The sequence below is a fragment of the Theropithecus gelada genome, chromosome 2, assembly GCF_003255815.1.
Source record: "Theropithecus gelada isolate Dixy chromosome 2, Tgel_1.0, whole genome shotgun sequence".
In the NCBI taxonomy this organism is placed as follows: domain Eukaryota; kingdom Metazoa; phylum Chordata; class Mammalia; order Primates; family Cercopithecidae; genus Theropithecus; species Theropithecus gelada.
In genome coordinates this window covers 122,434,782-122,461,236 of record NC_037669.1, presented here as the reverse complement: position 1 = coordinate 122,461,236, position 26,455 = coordinate 122,434,782, and the positions used below count along the sequence as shown (strand labels likewise).

Below are 26,455 nucleotides of genomic sequence, written 5' to 3'. Positions count from 1 at the left end.
TAGTTTGAAGTCAGGTAGCGTGACGCCTCCCGCTTTGTTCTTTTGGCTTAGGATTGTCTTGGCAATGCGGGCTCTTTTTTGGTTCCATATGAATTTTAAAGTAGTTTTTTCCAAATCTGTGAAGAAAGTCATTGGTAGCTTGATGGGGATGGCATTGAATCTATAACTTACCTTGGGCAGTGTGGCCATTTACAAAATACTGATTCTTCCTATCCATGAGCATGGAATGTTGTTCCATTTGTTTGTGTCCTCTTTTATTTCATTGAACAGTGGTTTGTAGTTCTCCTTGAAGAGGTCCTTCACATCCCTTGTAAGTTAGATTCCTAGGTATTTTATTCTCTTTGAAGCAATTGTGAATGGGAGTTCACTCATGATTTGGCTCTCTGTTACTATTTTTAAACATTGAAAATTATGGACACTATGTGTTATGGCTTTCTTTGAAGAGACATATCTAAAATAAGTGAGAATTTTCAATATTAGTCTTTGAGTGAGTTTATTGAAACCAATAAAATATTGCTTTTTTTGTGGGAAGGGTGTTTCAATTTGCCTTTTTCCTCCATAAAATAAGGAGTGATCACCCCATTCAGAATGAACGTAGGGTAGCTTTTAAAATGTCTATGTTTGGGGCAATAAAACTCACCTAGAATGATCTTGTGCCTCTGCCTCCTCAACTCATTTTCTTCTTTCCACTGTGAAGAATGTTAATTGTGTGAAGGTCACATTGAGGGGACACAACTTGCCCTCAGAAGTGCTTTTGAGGACAGATTTTATCATGCTTGATAAAATGTCTATTCTACAACATAGTCTATGATAATGAAAAGAGATCCTTCTGACCTTATAGTTTCTTCCATGTGGGTGTTGCACGTTCCTGGATAACTCTCAGGAAGGAAGGTCAACTCTGGCTGGAAATAATGCTCTGTGGTGTTTTCATTGTTCTTGTTTGCTCATTTAATAATTGACAGCAGGAAGCTAAACCTGGGTTTTGAATAATTAGAGGAAAAAAGTTATAGGCCAAAAATTTATACCACCCAGAAATATATGTACATATTTATTATGCATTTCCCTTCCTCCTTGTGTTGGTCATCTAAGAATGACCTTTTACTATACAGTGCGATTTCCTTCTTAACATGAGCATTTATAAATTCTGTGTATTTTCATTTTAGCGTTCTTAAATTACAAAAAAAAATACCTTGAGGATCTAAAAATTACATTGTTTAATGCAACATAGAAAATGGGGAATCAGGTATTGTTTCAATTAGAAATCAAAGAAATATAGATTTGAAATGACAGTACTTTTTATTTAAGTTTAAAATATTTTTGAGAGCTTATTTATGATTTACAAGTTGAGAGTAATGGAAGTTTAGCTAAGCAAGTTTAACTTTGCAGAAATCTAAAATGTGTATCCTCTGAAGAACAAACATCTAAAATGTTGAAACAGTACCTAGGTACACAGAATAAAGTGAATATAATCATAAATTTTAAAGACTTGTAGACTGGAGCCAATTTGTAAAACATTTCTGAGTCATCAGTGATCTTATTAAAATGCAGACTCACACACAGGGTGTTATAATAATATGCATTTTGGCATCAACTTTGTATGCCTCCATCTCTGTTATTCTCATCTACAAGACAATTTAAAATATAAAATTATATAATTTTTTACTTAATTGTTTTATGTATTAGTATTAGAATGTTTTGTTATTGGTTAATACTTATCCTCATCATATGTATACATATTATGTGCATGCTCTTTGGAGATATAATAGTTGATAAATCTAAGAAATAAATATGTACAGTACCTATTATTAATGTATACCTGCCAGTGTATATTTATGATACATGATATTTTTCTTTGCTCTTTTAGAATGATTTATTTTTGTCTCTGTGTAGCTTTTATGGTTAGATTGAGTGATGATTTTTTCTCTCAGAGGTATCAGTGGAAACATTTCTAACTGCCTGAGGCAGTCATATGCCGCAGCTGGCACCATATTTAAACTACTTTTCCACGTAAGTGCATAATTTTGTCACCTGGTGATAAAGAGCAAAAAACTACAAAGGAAATTTTGCAAAAAAAAAAAGAAAGTTTTATTTTTAGTGGGCTAATTCTGCACCTTTGTCAATTAGGCCTTTCAAGGTAGATAAAAACATTTGTTTGCAAATTAAATAACTCAGCAAATTTCAGCAAGACTCAGGAAAACTCTGCCATTTTCTAAAGATGCAGTCATATTCTTGTTAGGCGCAGACAGTTAGATACTGTCTATGACATTTAGTGACTCCCCAGATATTGAAAACCTTTTAAGTCAAAGAAAAAGCAACACTATTGGCTAAAGAAAAGTCAAAGAAGATAACAAATGAAATGAAAATATTAAAAACATTACATAAATAATTATTCTTTTTTGTTTTTTTGAGACAGAGTCTTGGCTTTGTCTCACAGGCTGGAGTGTAGTGGCATAATCTTGGCTCAGTGCAGCCTCCACCTACGGGGTTCAAATGATTCTCCTGCCTCAGCCTCCCAAGTAGCTGGGATTACAGGTGCCCGCAACCATACCTGGCTAATGTTTGTATTTTTTAGTAAAGACAGGGTTTCACCATGTTGACCAGGCTGGTCTCAAATTCCTAACCTCAGGTTATCTGCCTGCCTTGACCTCCCAAATTGCTAGGATTACAGGCATGAGCCACTGCACCCGGCCAAAACATGACATAAATAATTATTCAAAAAGACATAATCTGGAGAAAAACGATGAGAGAGATGATCATTTAAATTGGTAAATCTTTTTATTTTATATTCAGAGTCATATTTTTCATATTTATATATTCATTTTATTTCAATGTCCAGTTCTGATTTACTTGTTCCTTAATGATAAACTTCTTAATGAAATGACAGATGTATTTCCTCTGAGTTAATACGACATCAATAGTTTAAACACAGAATGATTTAGTAAAAAAACAGACATCCATTTATAACATTTTGAAATTACCTTAAAAATCTATTTTTAAAGTTTTATATTTTTAAAATTACTGCCTATTTCTTAAGAACTTCATCAAAACATGTTCTATTCCAATGACAAATAAATATGAAAGCATTTATAGTGACACTTTGCCAAACCACTGTCTAATCTGATTAATTCCCTTGCTTTCCCAATATTGTCTTCCTTAGGGTATGGAAAGCCTACTTTCATACTTCTCCTAACCTTTGTGATACTATTAACTCTTACCTGTTTTGGAGCCTGTTCTTTAGGTTCCCTACTTTCTGCTTATTAATTTTTGCTTCCAAAATAAAAGGATACTCTCCTGTAATAAATATTTGTATCCTTGAATAAAAACGCATGCACAATTCAAGGCATCAGCAGACAAACGTGTTTGTCCCCATGGAAGTCAGTGGAATGATTTGTTGCCCCTCTTCCCGTCTGTCCCCACAAATTATGCTATGTTGGAAGCTGCTACTTTCGCTTGTGCAGCTTGACCCTATGTCTCTCTACAGAGAATTGAACTGTCAGCCTTTGAAATAACAGAATAATTTAGGTGATGAGGTTTTATTTTTTTTTCTTCCTGGAGGACCATACTGAAAAACATACTACTTTCTATAGAGATAAACCGTGAATTCTGTAGCAATAGTAAGAACAGTGCCTCTTTCAAAATGGCATTTATGAGATAAGTGAATTGTTCATGTAATAAATTTTAGATAGAAGTTTCTCTCAGAAATATTAATTGCAACAAGATAATTAAGTTTTCTGGGGATCAGAAGATTGATAGAAACAGGATAATTCCTGATTCTAGGTAGATAGTGAAAATTATAAAAAAGAATTATTATTTTTATTGGGATAAGAAAATAAGATGCTGGATTGGAGGTCACTAAGTAGCATTATTTTCAGGAAATGTTAATTCATACCCTAAGTTTTGGAAAAGACCCAGAAGTGGTAGTCAGTTTGCTACACATGTCCTCCAAATGTTCCCAGGCGCCCACTGGGGGGTATAATCTACAAATATGGGGTGACGAGGCTAGCTGTCAGCTGGTGGTTGATATAGTTCATCCAGCTAGGCCAGCTGTTTATCAGGCTAAAAATAAAAAGACTAGAAGAGTGAATTTAAAGAGACAAAGGACTCAGTAAGAGCTAATAACAATTCAAGGTAATGTCGACTTTTCAAATATTTAGGGGAAGACCGACACAGCCCAGTTAATGCCAAATTTCAACAGCACATTCAATCCAGGCACAGGTTAAGCATTTCGGGCTCTCTGCTTGCTTCAAGGGAAGTGGTACAAGGCTTTAGACATTCAGGTTTCATGGAGCCTAAAACCGATACAATGCAAAGACTTTATTTAGTGAAAATAATACAAAATTATGAATAGATAATTAGTTTCAGGGCCTTGGATGGGGCTCAGAAGTAAGGAGGACTGAACTGTAAGTTTCAGAAGCCTCTTGGTAAATCTACCTCTGAGAGCAGAAATGGTACCCCTATCAGTTTCAAGGGTAGGCCATTTCAGAAGGAGTAAGAGTTGTAGCAATCAGGTAAGGTGTTGACCAAAGATAGAACAGTGGCTACAAGAACTAAATGTTAGAGTCACCTGGGAGACTTTTAAATAAAAGATATCTGTGCTCCAGATTTCTAGAGATTAATACCCAAATTGTCTGGGATGGTGCCAGGTTATTGACATTATTTAGCCCTTGTCCCTCCTGTAATTCTAAAATGCAGCCAGCGTTTAAAGCTACTGATAGTTAATAATAATCGTGGTGAAGATAATTTCGTAGCTACCATATAGGGAACAACTCACACTTGGTGTGAGGAAATACTGTATCAAACACTTTACAGGCATTAGCTTCCTAATACTCACACCTGCAGAGATATGTGTATCTCCCCATCTTAACAAGGAGGATTCTGAGGCCCAAGGAAGTGCCTTAGCTCATAGAGCAAGTGCAGGAACCTAACCAGGCCTGGCTCATTTTATACCCACATATTTCTGCATCCTTAGGTGGTAGCATCTTTGAGAGGGCCACAGAAAAAGCACAAGCCCTCACAGAATGAACCAGACAGCTGATTGTCCACCATTAGGGCAATTTGTAAGGATGGTCTGCTAAATAAGTCCTGGGAAGTCCAGGAGCCTCCACACATACCTGCAGAGACAGAGGTCACTGTTACTATATCTGGATTCAAAAAGGTCTTTTGGAAGCTGAGGTTTTATCCCTTTTTTGTTCTTCCCCTCATCTCCTCACCCCCAATACCAAGGGTTAAATTCAACATCAGTAGCAGGGGCACCAGTCCTCCTCACACCTTTTCTCCTCATTCACTCGGTCACTTTTGCTGCTCACAAAGTGCTCCTTGCTCCCTGGGTAGATACTACTACCCCTGTCTCTAGGTTTCTTTTTTTCCCCCCCTGCATTAATGCTTTCCTTGCACCCCCCTCCCTGTTCTTCATATGCATCATCTGTAGTCCACTGAAGTGTGTTTTTATATACCTATGTATACACACGGATACAGGCTCCCTAATTCCCGGGGCTTAAACTCTTGTGCTCTGTTACTCATTTACCAAAAAGAAGTGTCTTCAGCTGCACTTAATTTTAAATTCCTTGGTCATGTTTCGTACCTCCCTTTAGCCTGATAACTGGAAAATTTCATAGCCTGGGAACTGAATGGGTCCATACTAGCCCAGGCACAATTTGAGAAGCATAATATCATAATGCAGTTAAAATAACCTGCAGCAACCAAACACCAATCTGTACCTTTATAGCAAGTTTACGCACTATGTTTTACCTCATCTAGCTGGAAGTTGGCTTCAAAATCAGTCAGGCTCCCACTGGCCAATAAAATTAGTGGTGCCCATGCAAAGTTCCTAACTTGTCTGGACATGGGATAATTCCCACGGTAGCTGTGACTTGGTGATTTGCTCTGGTTCCCTTCTCCCCGAATAAATAGGAAGGTGAAATGCAAAGGAAGGATCGTGGGAGGTACAGCCGAAGTCGGATTCAAATCCAGCTCCATTGCTTTCTAGTTATGAGATCTTGTATAAGTTAGTCACTCTGTCATCTCCTATGTAAAATTGAAATGAAATGACTACCTGGTATTATTTTTATGTGTGGTAACATGAAAAACTCTTTTGAAATGTGATTAGCAGATGGGGATGCCTAATATATTTTTATATGTGACTTTTAAATAAAAATGCTTCCCTTTCTCAAGAATGTGTCTATCATTACAATTCTTTAACAGACACCCCCTTTTCTGGAAAAGCCTTTAAAATTTTTTCATGCCCCTGGTTATACTCCTTTTGTGTGATTCCAATAAGCTGTTAGAAAAAGTGGTGCATGTTGTTTAAGGTGTAGAGATTGCAGATATTACTAAGTTTTCTCTCCCTGCCTGCTGATTTCAGGTTCAGAGTCAACCCTAATACATAAATCAAGAGAAATCATTAGAAAATATCTCGAACCCTCCCTTCTTGTTAGTGTAACATGTGTTCAGTCAGTACTAATTTATGCATGACATTGAATTTCTTTCCTCTGTACTGAAAATGTGCTCTTTTATTGCTTTCAGGCAATTGATTAAATTAAGAAACACATATTCTATCCTGTATAGAGTAGAAATAAAAATGTGTCATACTTTTGTATCAGATATATATATTGTAGGAAAAGATGAAAGGGAAAGTAATGTATATTTTACATGTCAACTCATTCATAGATCAGCAAATTGTTATTGAGTGCCTACTCTGTGCCAGGAACCATTCTGGATGTTAGGGATATACCAACTAAAATATACCAATAAAAACTAAACCAGACAGAAATTGTGGACCTCATCTAACATAAGTTTTACAAACAATGAATAGAGTAAAACATGAAAATAGATTTTTCCCTTATTTTCCGTTCATACATATCATGACCAGTTAGCTTGTATTTTTTTTGTTGTTGTTTTATAACATGCTTTTATGTAATTTATCTAATTAAATCCTCATAGCAAATGTAAAATAGGTTAGGTAGATTATACTTAACTGATTCTGTATTAGAGGAAAGGCAAGCATGGGGGTAGCCTAAGTTTGCTGGGGGTATCCAGCAAAGCCAGTGGTAACATTTACCGTGGATTTCAGATTCTCCAATTTTTGGTGACTTCCATTTTCCTCTGCTTCTACAATCCTCATGTTAATATTCATTCTTCTCTTCATGATTTAACACTATATACAATTCCCAGGAAGAAAATGTGGGAGAAGTCTATTATTTCTTGCCTTGTCACACTACAACTACAAAAGGTGCAATTATATTCATCCTACTTTATCCATGTAAGTATAAGCATTCTAGAGGAGGAATAAAAACAAAGTTAGTAGTATTAATAAAGCGTTATTATACATCTGGCAGTAGCTTACATCTTATATGTATATATTTTTCAATTTTTTTCTGGCTTTTTAGTGACCTAAGGACCACAAGAATGTTGTGTTAACCACATAGGCAGTTTGAGTTTGGTCTCAACCTGCAGTTTGAGTTTGGTCTCAACCTAGGCTTTTATTTTCCGCTCTTGTTAGTTTTACTACTAGCATAATACTCAACTGTTTGACTTTTCCTCATATATAACTTCAGTGATCTATTTCATCGTTGGTTAATATTGAATAAGTATCTGTGTGTCCTCAAGGAGAGAATGATGATGATGGTGATGATGATAATCTTTTTTAAAAATAGATTGCATTAAATCATTTTTCCTAATAATCCTTTTACAAACTATTTCATAGATGCATTTCAGCAGAGAATTTGTGGACTGATGGAGAGACACATTTATCTGTAGAACAATAGTGATTTCCGTTATTAGGAGCAATTGCTAAGCAGCTAAAACAGATGCTTTTGTATCAATTGTGCATAACTAAATGCTGATCACATAATACAGTGTCCTTGTAGCCAAGCAACAGTAAATAAAATGGTCCATATCTTTTCTCTCCAAGAAACATTATTTAAGAGGGAAAGGAAAAAATAAAGTCAATTTGAGGAAGCCAGAAACAAGCATTCCAATTGGCAACTGAGGAAAAATATTTAAATGTTAGAATATGCACACATATTTCTACCTGGCCAGGCCATTTTTAGGTTGTCTATTTAAGTGGCCTAAGAGACAGTAACTGCTGTACAAAATGTGTGGAATGGGGCAGAAAGGTTAAGGACCCTCTGACCCTGATTTTCTCCCTCTCTGAGCATTGGCATTCAACATGAAGGAAGGAACAAGTCAAGTCACAGCAAGGTGAATGCACTGGAGGACGGCTTCAGGAAGGGTTGTATGTATACAGTGTATAGGTTAGTTTCCATCTTTTAAAAAGCTTATAAAAATGATATAAGAAAATAATTTTTAAAAAGAAAAATTTTAAACACAAACTCACCATACTAATGTTTTTTGATGTATTTTTTACCTACTAACCTCACTAGCCCCAGGGACATGTAGTGTATTGTTCATCTCTGGAGTGTTTTTATTAAGTTCTTTAAATTATCTTGGTCATTTAATAAACATTACTGTTTTAAATTTCAGGATCTCCATGACAACACTAAAATTTCATAGTAATTGCCTTTTTCCCTCTGTTCAATATCCCCAGTGACTATCAAAATGCCTGACATGTAGTAGGTGCTTAATAGGTTCATTGAATGAATTAATGAACACTGTAGCTTCTTGTTCAAACTATTCCCTTTCCACGATTCTCTTCCTTTCCCCATCCTTCCCTCCCAAACTGTGATGGTTTAAAAAAACTGAGATATAATTTACATATGATAAAATTTACCATTTTGAAAGTATACAATTCAGTTATTTTTAGTATATTTCCAAAATGGTGCAAACATCACCACCATCTAGTTCTAGGATATTTTTATCCCCTCCAAAAAAATTCCATACCCATTTGCAATTTTTCCCCACTCTCACCTCCCTCCAACTCCAGGCAACCACTAATCTACGGATTTATGGATTTACTTATTTTGGATATTTCATATAGATGGAATCATACGATATGTCTTTTTTTTTTTTTTTTTTTTGCCTGGCTTCTTCACTTAGCATAGTGTTTCTCGGGTTTACCCCCATTGTTGCATGTGTCAGAACTTCATTCTTTTTCATGGCTGAATAACATTCCATCGTGTGAGTGTATCACATTTTATTTATCCATTCATCAGTTGGTAGATATTTTATTCAATCACCAGTTGATGATCATTTGGGCTGTTTCTACTTTTTGGTCATTATGAATAACACTGCCATGAACGTTTGTGTACAAAAATTTTTGTGAACATTTGTTTCTAATTTTCTTGGGTAGATGCCTAGTTGTAAAAATGCTAGGTCATATGATTACTCTGCTTAACTGCTTGAGGAGCTGTTCTGCAGTGGCCACATTATTTACAGTCCCATCAGCAATGTATGAATGTTCCCAGATCTCTACTCATCAAAACTTATTGTTCACTTAAAAAAATTGTAGCCTATAAATTATAGTGAATGTGAGGTGATATCTATTATACTTTTGATTTACATTTTCTGAATGACTAATAATGTTGTATGCCTTTTTATGTACCTATGGGTCAATTGCATACTTTATTTGGAGAAATTTCTATTCAAATTCTGTGCTCATTTTAAAAATTAGATTTTTTGTCTTTTTAATCATAAGTTGTAAATGTTCTTTATATATTTTGGACACCGGACCCTTATCAGATATATGACTTGCAAATATTTTCTCCCCTTCTATAGGTTGTCTTTTCACTTTCTTTATAGTATCCCTCAATGCACAAAAGGTTTAAATTTTGCATATATCCTATTTATTTATTTATTTATTTTCCTTTGGTGTCTTGTGCTTTTGGTGTCAGGTCTAAGAAACCATTGCATAGTCCAGGTTCACAGAGATTTACATTTATATTTTCTTCCAAGAGTTTTATAGTTCTTACTCTTACATTTAAATCTTTAATCCACTTTGAGTTAAGTTTTGCATAAGGTAGGGGTTCAAAATAATTATTTTGCAAGTTTAGGTCCAGGCAACCATAGTAATGTGAATATCACAATAAAGCTAATTATATAATTTTTTGGTTTCTCAGCATATATATAAAAGTTATGTTATTTCGTCCACTGAAGTCTTGAACCCCTCAAAGTCATTGATGAGGGTTGTAATCAACCTTTTCCAAATTCTTATTAATGATGATATTTTGACCTTTCCTCATGAATCACGAATGTTCTTAATGACATCTGGAATGTGAATACTTTCCAGAAGGTCTTCAAGTTACTTTGCCCAGATCCATCAGAAGGATCATTATCACTGGCAGTATAATAAGACTTAAAAGTAATAATTTCTCTTTGATCCATTGACTGCAGAATGGATGGTGTGTTTGCAGGCAAGAAAATGACATTAATATCCTTGTGCATTTTCTTTTTGGCGCTCATGGGTGACCAGGTGAATTGTAAATACGGAGTAATATTTTGAAACAAATCTTTTTTTTTTCTCTCTGAGTAGTATGTCGCCATAGTGGGCTTAAAATATTCAGTAAACCACTTGTAAACAGATTGCTGTCAACAAGGCTTTGTTGTTTCATTTGTAGAACATAGGCCTAGATTTAGCATAATTCTTAAGGGCTCTAGGATTTGTAGAATGGTAAATGAGCACTGCCTTCAACTTAAAGTCACCAGCTTTATTCACCCCTAATGAGAAACTCAGTCTGTTCTTTGAAGCTTTGAAGCCAGGCATTGACTTCTCTTCTCTAGCTATGAGAGTCCTAAATGGTATCTTTTTCCAACAGAAGGCTGTTTTGTTTGAAAATCTCTTGTTAATGTAGTAGGCTTCAGCAAAATCTTAGCTATATCTTTTGAATAACTTGCTGCAGCTTCTATGTCAGCATTTGCTGCTTCACCTGGCACTTCTATGTTATGGAAACATCTTCTTTCTTTAAACCTCATGAACCAACCTCTGCTGGCTTCCACTTTTTCTCTTGCAGTTTTTTCGCTTTTCTCAGTCTTCATAGAATTGAAGAGAGTTAAAGCATTGCTCTGGATTGGAATTTGGCTTGAAGGAATGCTATGGATGGTTTGATCTTATGTCCAGATCACTAAAATATTATCCATATCAGCAATAAGGTTGTTCATTTTCTTACCATTTGCATGTTCACCAGAGCCGCCCTTTAAATTTCCTTCAAAAACTTTTCTTTTGCATTCTTAACTTAGCTGTTTGGCATAAGAGGCTTAGCTTTGGTCTGTCTTGGCTTTTGACTTGCCTTCCTCATTAAACTTAATCATTTCTAGCTTTTGATTTAAGGTGAGAGACATGAGGCTCTTCCTTTCACTTAAATGTTTAATCCTACATTCACTTAAATGCAGGATTATTAGTTGGCCCAATTTCAATATTGCTGGGTCTCAGGGGATATGGAGGCCTGAGGAAAGGAAAAGAAAAAGGGGAACAACAAGTCAATAGAGTGATTGGAACACACACATACCACATTTATTGATGAAATTCACCACCTTATATGGGCATAGTTTGTGGTGCTCCAAAACAACTACAATAGTAATATTAAAGATCACTGATCACAGATCACTGTGACTGATATAATAATAATGAAAAAGTTTGAAATATTATGAGAATTAATAAAATGTGACACAATGTGAACACATGCAGTTGAAAAACTGACACCAATAGACTTGCTCGACGCAGACTTGCCATGAACCTTCAATCTTCAATTTGTAAAAAATGTAGTATCTGTGAAGCACAATAAAGCAAAATTCAATAAAGCAAGGTATGACTGTATATCCAGTGGTTCCAGCATTTGTTGAAATAAACTATGTTTTTCTAATGCATTCACGGCTTTTCTCCCTGGATCTGCCAAATATAATTTCCTCAAGTATGGCTCTTTATGATTTATAGCATTAATGTGGATGAACAATTTGTTTTTTTTTCATGGTTACATATTTCTTTTAAAAAATATCTTTCACATTTTATGCTTGGTTTCCCATTTATGATAAAAACAATTATGTAAGTAAAACTAATGTTGTTTTAAAGAAAAGTATTAGGAAAAACATAATATAGGAGGTACTTAGACTGACAAATATAATGACAGTGAGGTAGGGATAAGAAAACTATGGAAAATGCTGTTTGATAGCTTGCAATTAACTATCTTTAGATTAGATATTAGAAGCTAATATATTTTCTTCCATCCTCCCTTTCTTTATTCCTTCTCTCTTTCCTTCCTTCCTTCTTTCCTTCTTTTTTCCCTAAGGCACTAAGAAATCTAGAATATTAATATATAGGAACAGCTTCTGAGTTAGTAAATCTTTTTAATGATTTAAATTATCTATTAACTCTTTTTTTAATTAATAAGAGCTACCAGTCTGTGAGTGTTTAAATGCCAAACAATTATCTAGGCACTTCCTCAAAATTTTCTGCATTTAATTCATATGCAATTAACTTTCCTGAAGTCCCACAGCCAGGAAAAAGCACAACCGATTGTGAACCCAGATTGATTTCACCTCTCGGCCAACACAATCTCCTTCATACCAGGCTACTTTTCACCTCTTAGTTCACATGAATTAAAGCTTGAATGTAGAGGAATAGCTCTACTAATTGTAGCTCAGGCCCTGTGAGTGCTAGAGGTCTGGGATGAAAATAGCCGGTGGGTTTCTCGGTCCCTTCTCAACACTGTTGAGAAAGCTTTTTGACCTGCAGCTTCCTTTCCTCCTTAACCATTTTCTCCCTTCACTTTTTTCTTCTCCTGTTTTCTCTTCTGGAAGATAATTATGAATGAACATTTTATTGTCTTGTGAATATTTGTAGTCATTTATCATTTACCAAGATCCATATTTGAAATAGAGCTACAGCAAATAAAAATTACATATTCATTGTTTGATGAGTGATTATAAAAAATATATACCCTCAGGTTCTAACATTTCACCATAGTTTCATAAAATCGTACATCTATTCTGGCTTTCTCTCTCCTTCTCCCTCCCTCCCTCCCTCCCTTCTTTCCTTCCCTCCCTCCCTCCCTCTGTCCCTCCCTTCTTCCTCCCTGTCTCCCTCCCTCCCTCCCTTATTCCTTTTTTTCTTCCTTTCTTCTTTTTCCCCTAAGATACTAAGAAATCTAGAATATTAATCTATAGGAAGGAACAGCTTCTGAGTTAGTTCTCATTATCCTAAGAGGTAATAAGATGAACATTAGCTTTTGAGTTTAAAACCTGAAACATTCCCACTAATTATTAAATTTTTCTGAGCATTTGTTTTTCATAGAATATAAGGTCTAAAGTTTGCTAAATAGTGTTGCTTTGTTAAATAGGATATATTTATAGTGCCTAGTCTTACAGGCATTATAAATGTGCCTGTACCCAACAAATGTTGCCATTATTAATTTTGCTGCATATCATATCATTTTTTCATCAGTCATTATTAAACCAAATATTTTGGTAAAAATTAAAATAATTAATATTCCATGCATGTTGAGAAATACAGGTGGTCTGATGATTGTTAACTGGCTCCCAATGCAGATTGTTAAGACTTTTTGATGTAATGGAAGCCCTCTAACTATTGTTGAGAATGTACAAAGATGGGAAGTGTGCTTGTGGCCATCAAAAGATGCTATGTTTTCCTTTTCATATCAAATGTGATCTTAATTAACTCTGTTTGCAACACTGATTTATATTTTAATAACCAGACATATATTAGCTAAAATACGAGTAAAGAGTTAAGATTCTTGACTAATCTGTTTCTTAAAGTGCCTGGCTGGGTTTTGCACATTTTCTTTGGATTCAGTAATATACACTATGCAAGATTTACAATAATATTTCTATAGAAGGATTTCCAAACACCTTGCAAATCATGATCTTCTGAGCATAGACAGAGAAGGTGTAGATATTGTTTTGTCACTATAACCTGACTTGCTATGTACTTTTATGATGATGTAAATATACTAGTGCAGTTTTCAGTCATTTTGATCTGGGACATAGTAAGTAATGCATTTTATATTGCTAGCTAGCACACACAAATTCTTAACTGGAAAAAAGTGCCAGATTTTACCTTTGCTATGTGCAATGTCCTCCTGTATTTTCTGATCTGTCTTATTCTATTCCATTTTATTAACTCATGTCATAAGTTTGATTTTATAACCCAGTAATTGGTTCCAACCTGAAGTTTGATAAATATTTTGTTTCAAGAAATAACCACTTTACTTTGGCTCTCTACCAAAGTTTCAGATTAAGGAATTTTATGAAATACCTAGGAAAATCTTAAAAAGATTATGACATTCTTTCTTTTGTTTGTTTTGTTTTTGAGATGGAGTTTCGCTCTTGTTGCCCAGGCTGGAGTGCAATGGCGCGATCTCAGCTCACTGCAACCTCTGCCTCCTGGGTTCAAGTGATTCTCCTGCCTCTGCCTCCCAAGTAGCTGGGATTACAGGCATGTACCAGCACGCCCGGCTAATTTTGTAGTCTTAGTAGAGACAGGATTTCTCCATGTTGGTCAGGGTGGTATCAAACTCTCAACCTCAGGTGATTTGCCTGCATCAGCCTCCCAAAGTGCTGGCGTTTCAGACATGAGCGACGGCATCCGGCCTAGTATTTTCCATTTTTATGCCAGAGCATTCTCTTTGGTAATATGGCTCCTCTCCGCCTTTCACATTGGTTAAAGACATTTTATATACTTCATTTAAAATAAAAGTACAAAAGCATCATGGAATTGTTTTTTATTCTCTTTAAGTACAATAAGAGATGATTCCACTGAATGTATATTATGCTCTTTCATTTTTTCCTCCACAGTTTCTATTAATTTTTCTACCTTTGATTAAGGTTTGTATTTCATATGAACTTAACAAGTGATTTGTATTGAATGTCATGTTTTAAATGTAGAAAGAGTAAATTATCACAATGAAAAGGAAGGATGTCGAATAAAAGAGCAGACGGACAGAGTTGATTGATGTTTGGAAGTTATTTTTGCTGTGAACTCCCGTTCAGCCTAGAAATCATAAAACAGAAAGGAGGTTTGGTGCAGCTCACACGCCCTTAGGGGATGTATGGAAAAGGATTTAAAATTCTGATAGAGTAACTTCAAAAATGTAGCAACTGAAATAATTTATTTCACTACAGAGCCACCAACTGAACTTTTACGTTGAAATGATTCTTTTTGAAGTTTCACATGGTAGCAGGAAGGCACAGTGGTCTCTGCTCCTCGGTGTTGAAAATGCCCAGGCTGCTCAGTTATGCCTTCCTGCCGGAACCAAACAGTAGCGGCTGCGCTGGTTCTTCCGGCACTTTCTCACTGAACACTTCCTGAATAATGGGAAAAAACAACTGAAAGTCCATGATTTCACAAAAAAGGTGAAGGAGAAGAAAGTTGGGGATAATATGGGTGCTTTTCTTTTTATTTTAAAATGCTTCCAAATTTAATTTGGGGCATTGTGTGAAGGCAACGGAAAAAAATATTGGGACTACTTAGTCCTTGAGTATTTTAATCCATAATGACTACTACCACATTTGATTAGCTAAATTATGATATTTGAGCTGGCTAGATCTTAGAGTCATCTCAGAAGAAGAAATAGAAAAGAAAATGAGGCAGTGCCACTCTAGTTGGTGATACATGACATTTATTTCTGTTCTCTCTTATTTTCATCAAGTTATACATGGGCAGCCTGATGTGTTTACTTTTTCTAGGTGACATTGAAATGATATCCACCAAGGAAAAAGAAAATCTGTCATCCCTGTACAGTGTTTCTTAACCTGACTCCATCTGTGATAGTTGTATGTTTAATTGTACTTAACTAAAAATATGCAGAATAATAATGATGAGGCAAATATACCTTAAAATGAATTCCCACTGTATTAATTAAAACAACAACAAGCATTTTATAAACATTTGTATTTACCTATGTATGGTTTATATACTAGAATGTATGACCTATCATATATCCAAACTATCAAATATATTCACACACTGGAATTCTAGATTCATTACAAATCATTCCACATATCTACAGTGGTCTGTAACTCCCCAGTTGAAGACCAGTACTCTAAAATGTTAAAGATCAGTATGCCAATCAGATAAGAAAAAGAAGCACCAGGAAATTCCTGAATGAATTGTTTAAATGGTCAAAATTTTAAAAAATAAAAAGTGTGAATTTTTAAAAAATGTATTACCTAATTTGTTTGTATTGGTATCTATACCTTGAGACAAAATTTAACATTTTCCTGGTGTCTACAGATATTTTTTTCAAAGTAGATCCTTCTATCTTGCTTTGATATAAAGAAACAACAGAAAATATGCCGTTGCTATAAATAATATTTGTAATTTTAATAATTTCCTATGCTAATTACCTAACCGTGCTCTATTATTAAAAATTGCTAAGGTAGATGATTGCACACGTTAAAAAAAGATACAATGACAACAGCGAAAACAATGTTTCACATATATTTTCAGCAAAGGTGAAAGAACTAGAATTATACATTTTTAATTTGTTACTGAAAATTTAGTTTAATATGTATATCTTAATATATAGATATTTCCATTCTTATGAAAAATAATTTCATGATCAGATACAGAATTTGAAACATGGACAATTCTGCTTTGAGGTAGGGGTTAATATTGAATCATTTTATGGTTCATAGTTAACTACCATTTATCGAATGCTGAAAAGATATAGTTAACTGAAAAGCATTCTCTAGTTAACAAACTTTTACAATTGAAGGTAATTTTTGTCTCCTGCCAAAGAACAACGAGATTGAATTCTATGCTAATGAAACTGTTTTTCAGTGGAGCATACAGTGATTTTCATAATCCTAGTCCTGGCTGGGATGTTGGGAAAGTGGCACATAGCCAGAATAATTAAAATGGGATTTAAGGCTGTATTTTGGAAGGCTTTCATTTTTCAAAATGGTATGTTTGTGACTGAAGTTACTTCTGAAGTCTCAAAAATTTCAGACCTGAAAGTAAACTTGGTGTCAAGGAAAGTCGTGACCTTTAATTTAAATTGCAACCAACCTTGCTCCTTCTAGGTTTCTGATCTTGAGCAATTTGCTTAACTTCTCTGAGATTCAACTTCCTTAATTGTAAAATAATGTAATATTTATCTTGCAAGGTTGTTAAGAAAGTTCTTATAATCTCTAAAGCATCTGTCATGATGTACTCAATAAACCATAGTTGCTATTATTATCATTAGTATTATTACCAGTATAATCAAATAATTATTATTTCTATATGATACTCAGAGTAAACTCCTCTCTAATGGAGCCGTCAGGTTAAATGTAGCCAACGTAAGCTAAATAAATGGGGCTTTGAATACATCTGTTTGATGAACCCATGATTATGAAATGGAAATGCTAAATCTGCCTCAATTTCTCTGGTGATAGGACAGATGAGATTCTCAAGGGACACATATTGTCACATGTATAAGTTATTTGATCACCTTTACAAACAGTCCTTCTTCAAATGAATATTGCTCCTTTGGTAATTGTATACTAGACTGTAAAATGTCTGTACATCCCTCTGAATAATTCTTTCTTAAAATGGTCACAGTATTGATTTTCCTTTCATTAAAATGGCCAAAGGTATTCCTTTGCCTTGACCCAGCTCACAATGCACTATCCATTGGACAAAATAAATCATTTCCTTTATACGAAGAAAAGAGAAGGGTAGGTAGAGGCAAAGGAAAGTCTGTCTGGAAAAATCTTTGTATTTTGATAGGCTTTGTATGGAAAAAAAGAAATCAAAGCTCAGGGCAGAGAACTTGGATGTGGTAGGTGTAGGTCTCTCCACAAGATGGCACTCATTCTCCCTCTTTTTTTTTCAATTGCCAAAAATAAATTTTGTCACTTTTTATTTTTTACTCAGTCACAGAACAAATATATTGTTAGTTTGTGTATCAAATATACCTGGTTTCACATATTTTTAAAGTGTTCGATCATGTTTCTGACTCTTAGTAGTAATGAGTATATCTTACCTCCTGTAAGTCTCTATTTGTAGGTGAGTACGCTGTTTCGGGAGGAAACACTCACCCCTACTCCCATACACAAATCTAACAAAACTTACATTAACCTTCTAAAAATTTTCTCTTAAAATCTCCAAACAAAACTGAAGATTAACTGAAAAGAACCAGAATGCCTCCATTGTTGTTTTTATCATTATTTTAAAATTTAAGTGGACATGCTTTTCAATTTTAGGGAAAGTCTCTGTGATAATTCCAATATTTCCATTTTGGTGTAAGAAGCAAATTTACCTCCAAAGGGCCTTGGGTCTCCTTACTCTTGTTAGTGATATGAGATATCACAACTCTCTTCTAGTCACTGTAAGTTAATTTCAATTGTAGTCTTTATAATCATTTAATTTTTCTTAAAACAGAAAAAAATGATCTATCATATGATTTTAAAGTTCAGATGCAAAAGTAATGCATGTTATTTATTAAAACCTTACAGAAAAAATGTTAGGCTACTGTGAGTTTATTAAAAATAGGAATTTGATAAATGGTAAGTAAATAAATAAATTTAATTGACAATTTAGCACTTAAATTTTTATATCACATTATATTTTCTAGTTACTTTTCTTTCCAAATACTTAGAAGGTAAAGAATATATGTGGGCAAAATTAATGCCTACTTAATTTGTTAATGCAATGATAAAGATCTATTCAAAGATTCTGGTTATAACATGGTTTCCAGGGTCTAGATTTTCTTTTGGCCCACTTCAGAGTCAGACTTCAGAATATTTATCATTTCTATAAAACAGATTCCTGAAAGTTAAGGTCTTTCATACCTTCATCATAACAGTTGTTATTATGGAATCTTTGCCTCACTTTTCAGAATGCTAACAGTATTGGACGCTAACATTACAGAATGCTTGCCACCCTAGAGTGAAAGTCACACTTTGAAAGCAGGAGTTAAAAAAAAAAAAATCTAGAGAAGGCCCTAAGAACACAAAAGAATTATTACAGTAAGAAAACTAAGACTTAGATCAGAATATTCAGAGGAAAGCAAGGCTACAGCTTGAATGATTTGATAAAAATAACCACTACTGCCATAATAACTTCTTATGGGTTACATGCTACACTAAGCCATTCACAGTTATTAGATCCTTTACATTCGTAACATTCCTAATGAGACAAAAATCATTATCCCCTTTGTTAACACACAGGATAGCTGAGAATCAGAAAGGCTAAGTGGCTTGGATTTGGAGGCAGGATTTAAACCCAAGTGTATCTTGTTCCAAAGCCTGTGCCTTTAACCATTATATAACCCTGCTTCCCTGACTTTTAAAGACATCAAATATTGGAATTTGGCTACTGGCTTCTAAGATAAGTAATATCTTCACATGAAATGTAGATTGATTGGTCCATCTTGTCCAATTTTAAATAAATTGAGAAGGCACATCTTCAACAAACTCGAGAGATTTTGATTTGATGAAGGGAAGAAGTTTTTGATTCTCAGGGTGTGGAAATAGTGAAAAGAAATAAGCAAAAAGGATTATGTGGACTCTAGAAGGGGTGTCTTCAAGAAACAAGTAGCCAAAACTACCTTTTAAAATTATGTGGGTCAGTCCCCCAGACGAACGTAAGGAGCTGCACACAGGTATATCCTCCTTTTAGACATTGGTATTATGCTTTAAACAGCTTTATGTGAAACATATTTCATACATATTGAACTCAGTCAACATCACTTCACATTCACTTTGCATCTCTGTCTGTATATCCCTAGACCTTTAAGGAGTTTTCTTTACTTGATATAACTTTTCTCATTAACCATTTTTGTGCATTCTCATCAAACTAGGGACCTAACCTACTTTCATTTGTTATAGCTACATAGAAGTTTCTTCTGTTGTTATGCCCTAGTTTACCTGGATATTTCTATACTGTTGGGTATTTACATTTTTCCTGCTTTTTTCTCTATTATGAGTGAATTTTTTTTGAGGGGGGAGTGGGCACATGTTGGTTCTCTTTGAAATAAAATCCCTAAAGTGAAATTATTATATCAAATAATATTAATAGCTTTTCAACTCTTGTTAAATATTTCCAGATTGCCTTTTAGAAAGAACAAACAACTTTTTAATGACTTCAGTAATGGATAAATCATAGATCTCAAACTCAAATTCTGAATAAGTGAGCTTTTCCTAGTTTCCCAAACTGGCAAAATAAGTGAGTGTAACTGACTAGGTGTTTGACGACAGATGGTAGTGGGAGCAACAACTATCTGGAGGGCCGGGCACCATAGAAAGGGGGCAGCAGCCTCTGCAAAGTGCTGCCTGGCTGTTGCTTTGTGGAAATGAAGGCTCAATGTTGAGCCTTCCATTTTTATGGAGACTCTAGAAATCCAAGTTCTACATGAAATCTCACAACTTTTAAACACTCTCAAGACATATACAGTGTTTTTGAATACTGTGTGTGTGCATGCGTGTGCGCATGCTTGCTGCTGGCTGATCCAGCCCTTGGGCAGTCCTCCAGTGCCCTCTGAGCTATATATTCTGTTTCGTTTCCCCCAGGTCCCACAGTAACCTTTATCATTTTTTATTTTATTGGTTATGTTAATATGTGTATTGGTCAGGATTCTCCAGAGAAACAGAACCAGTAAGTTATTATAAAAGGAGATTTATTATGAGGCATTGGTTCTTGTGACTATGGAGGCTGAGAAGTTCCATAATGTAATCACTGGAACCTGGACACCCAGGAATGCAAGTGGTACAATTTAGTCCCATTCCAAAGGCCTGAGAACCAGGGGAGGTGATGGTGTAATTCCTAGTCCCAGGGTTAATGATGAGATGTTACATTTCAGCCAGGCAGGAAGCAAAAAGGGGTGACTTCCTCCTTCCTCCACCTTTGGTGCTATAAGGCTCTCAGCAGATTGGATGATGCCACCTACATTAGGGAGGGCAATCCACTTTACTGAGTCCACCAATTCAAATGTTAATCTCATCCTGAAGCACCCCTGCAGACACACCCAGAAATTGTTTAATCTAAAAGATTTGTCAAATTGACACATAAAATTAGTCATCACAAGTCCACCTTTCATCAACTAGGCACCCATACAGATCTTCTTAAGCCATACCTAATATTTGAAATATGACAAGGCTATATTCTGTCTAATATGACACAACTATCCTGAATACAGCTGAAAATTCAATTCCTAGATGAGAAAGTAAAGTCCTTGAATGGTGTTTACTCTTTGTTTGATATCCTATGACTTAAAGACTATGATAGAAAATTAACAGTACTAAAATACTATAATATGAACTCAACTAATCATATTTTACTTGATGAGGGAACAAGAGAGGGAAGACAATATTTTTAGTTTCTTTCCTTTCTTGTGTATCTCTTATATATCCGACCTACAAATGTATTCATGGCAAAATAAGGAGGAAATACTCATGACAATTACATTCCTAGCTTCTGTTATTGGTCACTGGTATTTATAATGACCATTTTCCAAACTATTCTGTATTCCCTTTGCCTTCAGAAAGTACCCTCGTGTGGCAAACCCAAATCTTCATTCCTAAAGAGTCTGAGCCATTACTAGTCCTGCTTGGATGAGATTGCTGTGTTTTCCATTGCCTTTAATTATAGGGCATAGTAATACTAAGAAAGTCCCTAGAGGATCTGCTGTATTCCAGACATACTCTTCCTTATCTCCATTGTGGATTAATAGTCCAATTTCCTTTTTATAGTCAGGATCAATCCCCCTTGTCAACTCTCTTCTTTGTTAAGTCAAAGGCAGGAAGAGTCCAGAGTGGCCAGGCAGCAGTCTTAACTTCTAATTCAATGGAATCATTGCTGTGTCTCCTCATGGAAGCATTCTTCCCTCAGAAACTAAGAGCTCTAAGCCTAACAGAGAATAATCACAAAAAGAGGAAGCAAAGATACATGTCTGTGTGTATACATCCATATGTATATATGTACTCTATATATGTATGTATATAACAGTATATTTTAATGATATATTTATTGCATGGTCTCATTATGTTGCTTTTTTTTTTTTTTTTTACCTGTTATAGTTTGGATGCTTTAGTTTTCCATATCTGTGCTTATCCATCTTGTCTCTGTTCAGATCCTAATACACTCCATTTCTTTAGTATCAGGAATTTATCTCCTCTCCACTGCTAGAGAAGAACTGTTCTTTACGGTCCAATTTTTAATAAAATGTTTTACTCTCAGCTGGAATACAATACAATGTGGGGTTGAGAAATGACTCTAAAGTAATTTTTTCCATATTGCTATCACATTGGCCCAACACTATTTATTAAATAATAATTTATTTCTGTATTATTGGGGATTCATATAATCATTTAAATTGATTTTTTACCAATCTCAATTGTATTTAATCAGTCTGGCTTTGTGGGCTATGAATTTTTCTTAATATATAATTATTGCTTTGTGAGTTTAATCTCTCATATAAAAAAATCATACAGAGATATATCAAATTTCTTTATTATTTAGACAAGGTGATCTCTTCATGCCCTCTAATATTCTCTTTTGCCCCTCTCCCCCCAAAACTGTCATATTCTAAAGCCAACCAATATGGGAAAAGAGAATGAAATGGTATTAGTTGAGAATGAATGACAGACTACTTAGGATAACATGTATGCCAAGTGAGTTAAATCAGCTGATGTAGTAGTATGACTGATAGTTTTTGTTGAATATTTTATGAATCTATTAAATTAAGAAATGAAATAGATGATCTCTAAATATCCTTATAATGTGGACATTCTCTGAGTTTTTATTCTAACATAACTCTAATAATTTGGACAACCTCAATATCTTACAACATATTTCCCTTGTGATATAGTCAGTCTCAGACATGGTCTCCTCTAGGGAACCTTTCCTAAATGCCACCACAACTGTTCATGCCCAATTCTGAAGCTTCTCCTGGCTCTTTCCCTTTGTCTCCTTGACACCCTGCTTATATTACTACACCGGCCCCAAAATACAGCAAAGAATAATTTGTTAAATGAGTTAAGTCCATTCGACACCTGTAGCGTGACTTTCACTGTTAACAATTGTCCCCCTCTGTGGGTAGAAGCAAGAATGAGTTGCAAACTTGGGAGCTTTGAGGTTCTGGCATCACAGGAATACTCCCAGATTGCTTTCAGGAGGCAGCTTCATCCTCACCATGGCTCAGATGTTTGAGATTGGAGTGAAAGTAAAAATGAGAACTGACCTACCTACCTGATCATCATAGTGACAAAGTGAACATATGTGGGGTTATTTTAATTATCATTTCAGTCCAAGATGCACAACAGAAACTGTACATGTATGACACATTTAGAAACTTAGAATATTTTCAGTCTTTATCCAGAAAACCATAAAGGATATTCTCAAGTTTAAAGCTTAAAGCTGTTGCATCTTCACACTGCAATTTATTGTTCACTGCTGGTGATAAACGGGTTATTCCCGTTACAGGAGTGTGTTAGGCTGAGACTCTGGGAATTGTATTTATCTAAACAATGATAATATAACATAGTAAGTAGAAATGAAATTTTCCCATCTAGCATGTTTTCTGATTGCATCTTAAAGAAAAACACTTTGGTAAATATATCTGAAACAAAGTTGAGGATATTTTATGACTGTAAACTATACCTACATAGCAGGGATGTAGTTCATTAATTCTCAATACTCGAGGCGAGGCTGACAGTTCATAAGTGGTAAATCCAGAGAGTTATGAAGATATTAAATCTCACATCTGGTGAGAAAATGTGTTATTTCACTGGGTTGATTGATGGACACTTTCCCATTACAGTGCAATTTGGGAAATCGCACTGTTAATTGCTAGGGTTTTAGCAAAGCTCTGTAGTTCAATTCCAATTACTTTAGTTTTGAAAAACAGAACAGCTGGATGGCAAAATTGCCCAGAGCTGTCACCAAGGGAGGGCATAAGCCGGCAACCCGACCTCTACCATTCCTGATTTGGATTTTCTACAGAGCTATTAGTGAGTGAAATTGAAGGCTTCTGGCATCGGAGGTCTCCCTGCCATGTGCCTTCTTCTGGCTGGAAGCACGTTTGTTTGCTTATCGCTCAGGTGATTGCCACCCTAATCGTCAGGCACGCTCCCGTTATTGCTCAGTTTCTTCCCTCTTCACAGGGGAGAGATGAGAAAAGCAAGTCTCATCACATCTTGATCTCGCCACAAGGGGATCGCTTCCTTGCTTTAGAGCCAAGTGGAGTTTACACCTTCTCCTCAGAGATTTCTTTTGCTGTCAAATTGACCTTTGAGTCCTTTGTTATCTATGGGGGCAAATTACATGTTTCCACACACACAGTCTCTTTGTCTCTGGCTAAATCTAGAAAGAACAACTGCAGTTGTGGTTTGGAAATTACCTAGCATCAGCGGCTAAATGTAATCAAACTGGATGATTCAGTACCTCCCACCCCTAACTCCCACATCGATCTCAGTTCACTGTGCTTGAATCAGGTAAGTGTCAACTGTTTTCTTTGGTTAAGGTAATGCGGACCATATCCAGAGCCTCCTGGCTCTGCCTTGCTTGGCATAGCTGTGAATATTTAAGGGGCTTTCTTCAGTAGCTTCAGGATTTAAGAGCCTAATGAGATGAGGGTGTCACCTTCCCATAAAATCTCAGTGAGGACACAGTTGAAGAAGGGTTTCAAAAAGAAATATTTGTGAGAAGAAAAAAAGCTTAGTTATGCACATGGGAAATTTAAAGAAAACAATGTCTTGCCTTTCTAGAGTTTCTTTTTAATATTTGTTATTTATTTTTGAAACTGTAAAGTCAAACTAATAATTTTTGGTGCCCCTCCAAGTCAATACTCTTGAAATATGTGGTCAACACATTTTGACAGGGAAGGCTGTGGTGGGGGAAGGGAAGGCATACATGGACTGGCTACAAGAACAATTACCTTTCCTCCCTAGCAATGTAGCTCCCACCCCAGACTTGCACAATGATCATCTAAAACATACCTGTCCTAACTACTGTTACTCTTAGAATGCTTTTTTGGGGGTCTTACTCCCCCTTCTTCTCTGAGAGGCTTATCAATAAGGTGACTATATGCTCATGTGGTCTGCACCTTGTCCTAATGCAATTATTAATAATATACCTTGTATTAGTCCATTCTCATTCTGCTAATAAAGACATACTGGGACAGGGTAATTTATAAAGGAAAGAAGTTTAATTGACTCACAGTTCAGCATGACTGGGGAGGCCTCAGGAAACTTGCAATCATGGCAGAAGGGGAAGCAAACATGTCCTTCTTCATGTGGTGGCAGGAGAGAGAACTGTTGAGCAAAGAGGGAAAAAAAGTCTCTTCTAAAACCATCAGATCTTGTGAGAACTCACTATCACAAGAACAGCATAGGAGTAATTGCTGCTATGATTCAGTTACCTCCCACTGGGTCCTTCCCATGACATGGGGATTATGGGAACTACAATTCAAGATGAGATTTGGGTGGGGATAGAGACAAACTATATCACCCCTGTAACTTTCAAAAGAATACCTAGGTCAGATGATAAATTATATAGTAATTCTATTTATCAATGTATGTCTTAATCATATACAATATTTAGATTTAGAGGAAACCTGTTAAGTAACATTTCCTTAATCTCCCCAGATTTACTGTTCTATTCTTAACCTTTGTGGACTGATGCCCCAGTAAGTGGTTCCATACTTAAAATCCCTGAGTTATAGAAAAGTATGTCTGAGGGGAAAGTTAAAACAAATTGTATGCAAAAAAAGCTCTTGGAAAGTTAAGAGGCTTTATTTACCTTCAAAAAGCAGGACATAATGGTTTAAAAGTAAATACTAATTGTTTTCATTTGTCATTATTTCTGACTTGATATTTTGGATCAACGGCAAATTTCTGAAGTATTTGAAATGCCATTTTTTAAAGCTGTTTTTATATCTCTTCTCTTTTCTTACATTTAACAAGCTCATCTCTTTCATTCCTCTCTTGTAGGTCCTCTTTTCCATCTTTTCATTCCTGTGGATCTGTCCTGTAGCCTTTCCATGCTATCCTCAGGCTCATCTGTTTTCTGAAGATGGGGAAAAGCCCTTTGGACAAGGTGGGTGTGTCTGATGATGAGCAGAGGTAGCATTTTTAATGTGCAATGTTTTTGGCAAACCTGAATACTGCCAGTGATGGAAACTCTTTTTCTTTCTACTTCATTATATCCCTCTAAAGCCATTTATCATGGGATTTTATTAGTTTTAGGTGTATGTACTGGTATTTTTCTTCAGTGAAATTCATTTCTATATACTTCTAATGAGAGGGACCGTTTATGTAGATTATAGTCCATACTCAATCCTGCTCTTCTTTTTGAAAGTCTTTGAAATTCTATTTTGTTCTCTCCATTTCCAGACCTGCTATTGCCCAGACAATTGGATTTATTTTTTACCTTAGTAATTTAGTTATTCATAGTTCTGTGATTATTCCTTATGTGATTTCTGTCTCCTTGGCTATATTTAAAGTTTACTGGAGGCAGAAGCCATGTCTTCATATGCCTTTTGGACCTCTTACAGAACTGAGATTCTTGTTAAGTATGTGAAGAAAATTGCATTGGTTAACTTAACAGGTTCTTGACCAAAGATGTCAG

The 26,455-nt window shown here is 35.3% G+C and overlaps 1 protein-coding gene across 1 annotated transcript in view; it reads left to right on the top strand.

Moving 5' to 3' along the window:
- LOC112619377 overlaps positions 1-25,904 on the top strand; it is a 300,154-nt gene extending 274,250 nt beyond the window's left edge. Inside the window, exon 5 of the mRNA XM_025377369.1 lies at positions 25,819-25,904. The gene's annotated coding sequence lies outside the window, so the exon portion shown is untranslated. The remainder of the gene's footprint in view (positions 1-25,818) is intronic.
- Positions 25,905-26,455: the final 551 nt, after the last annotated feature.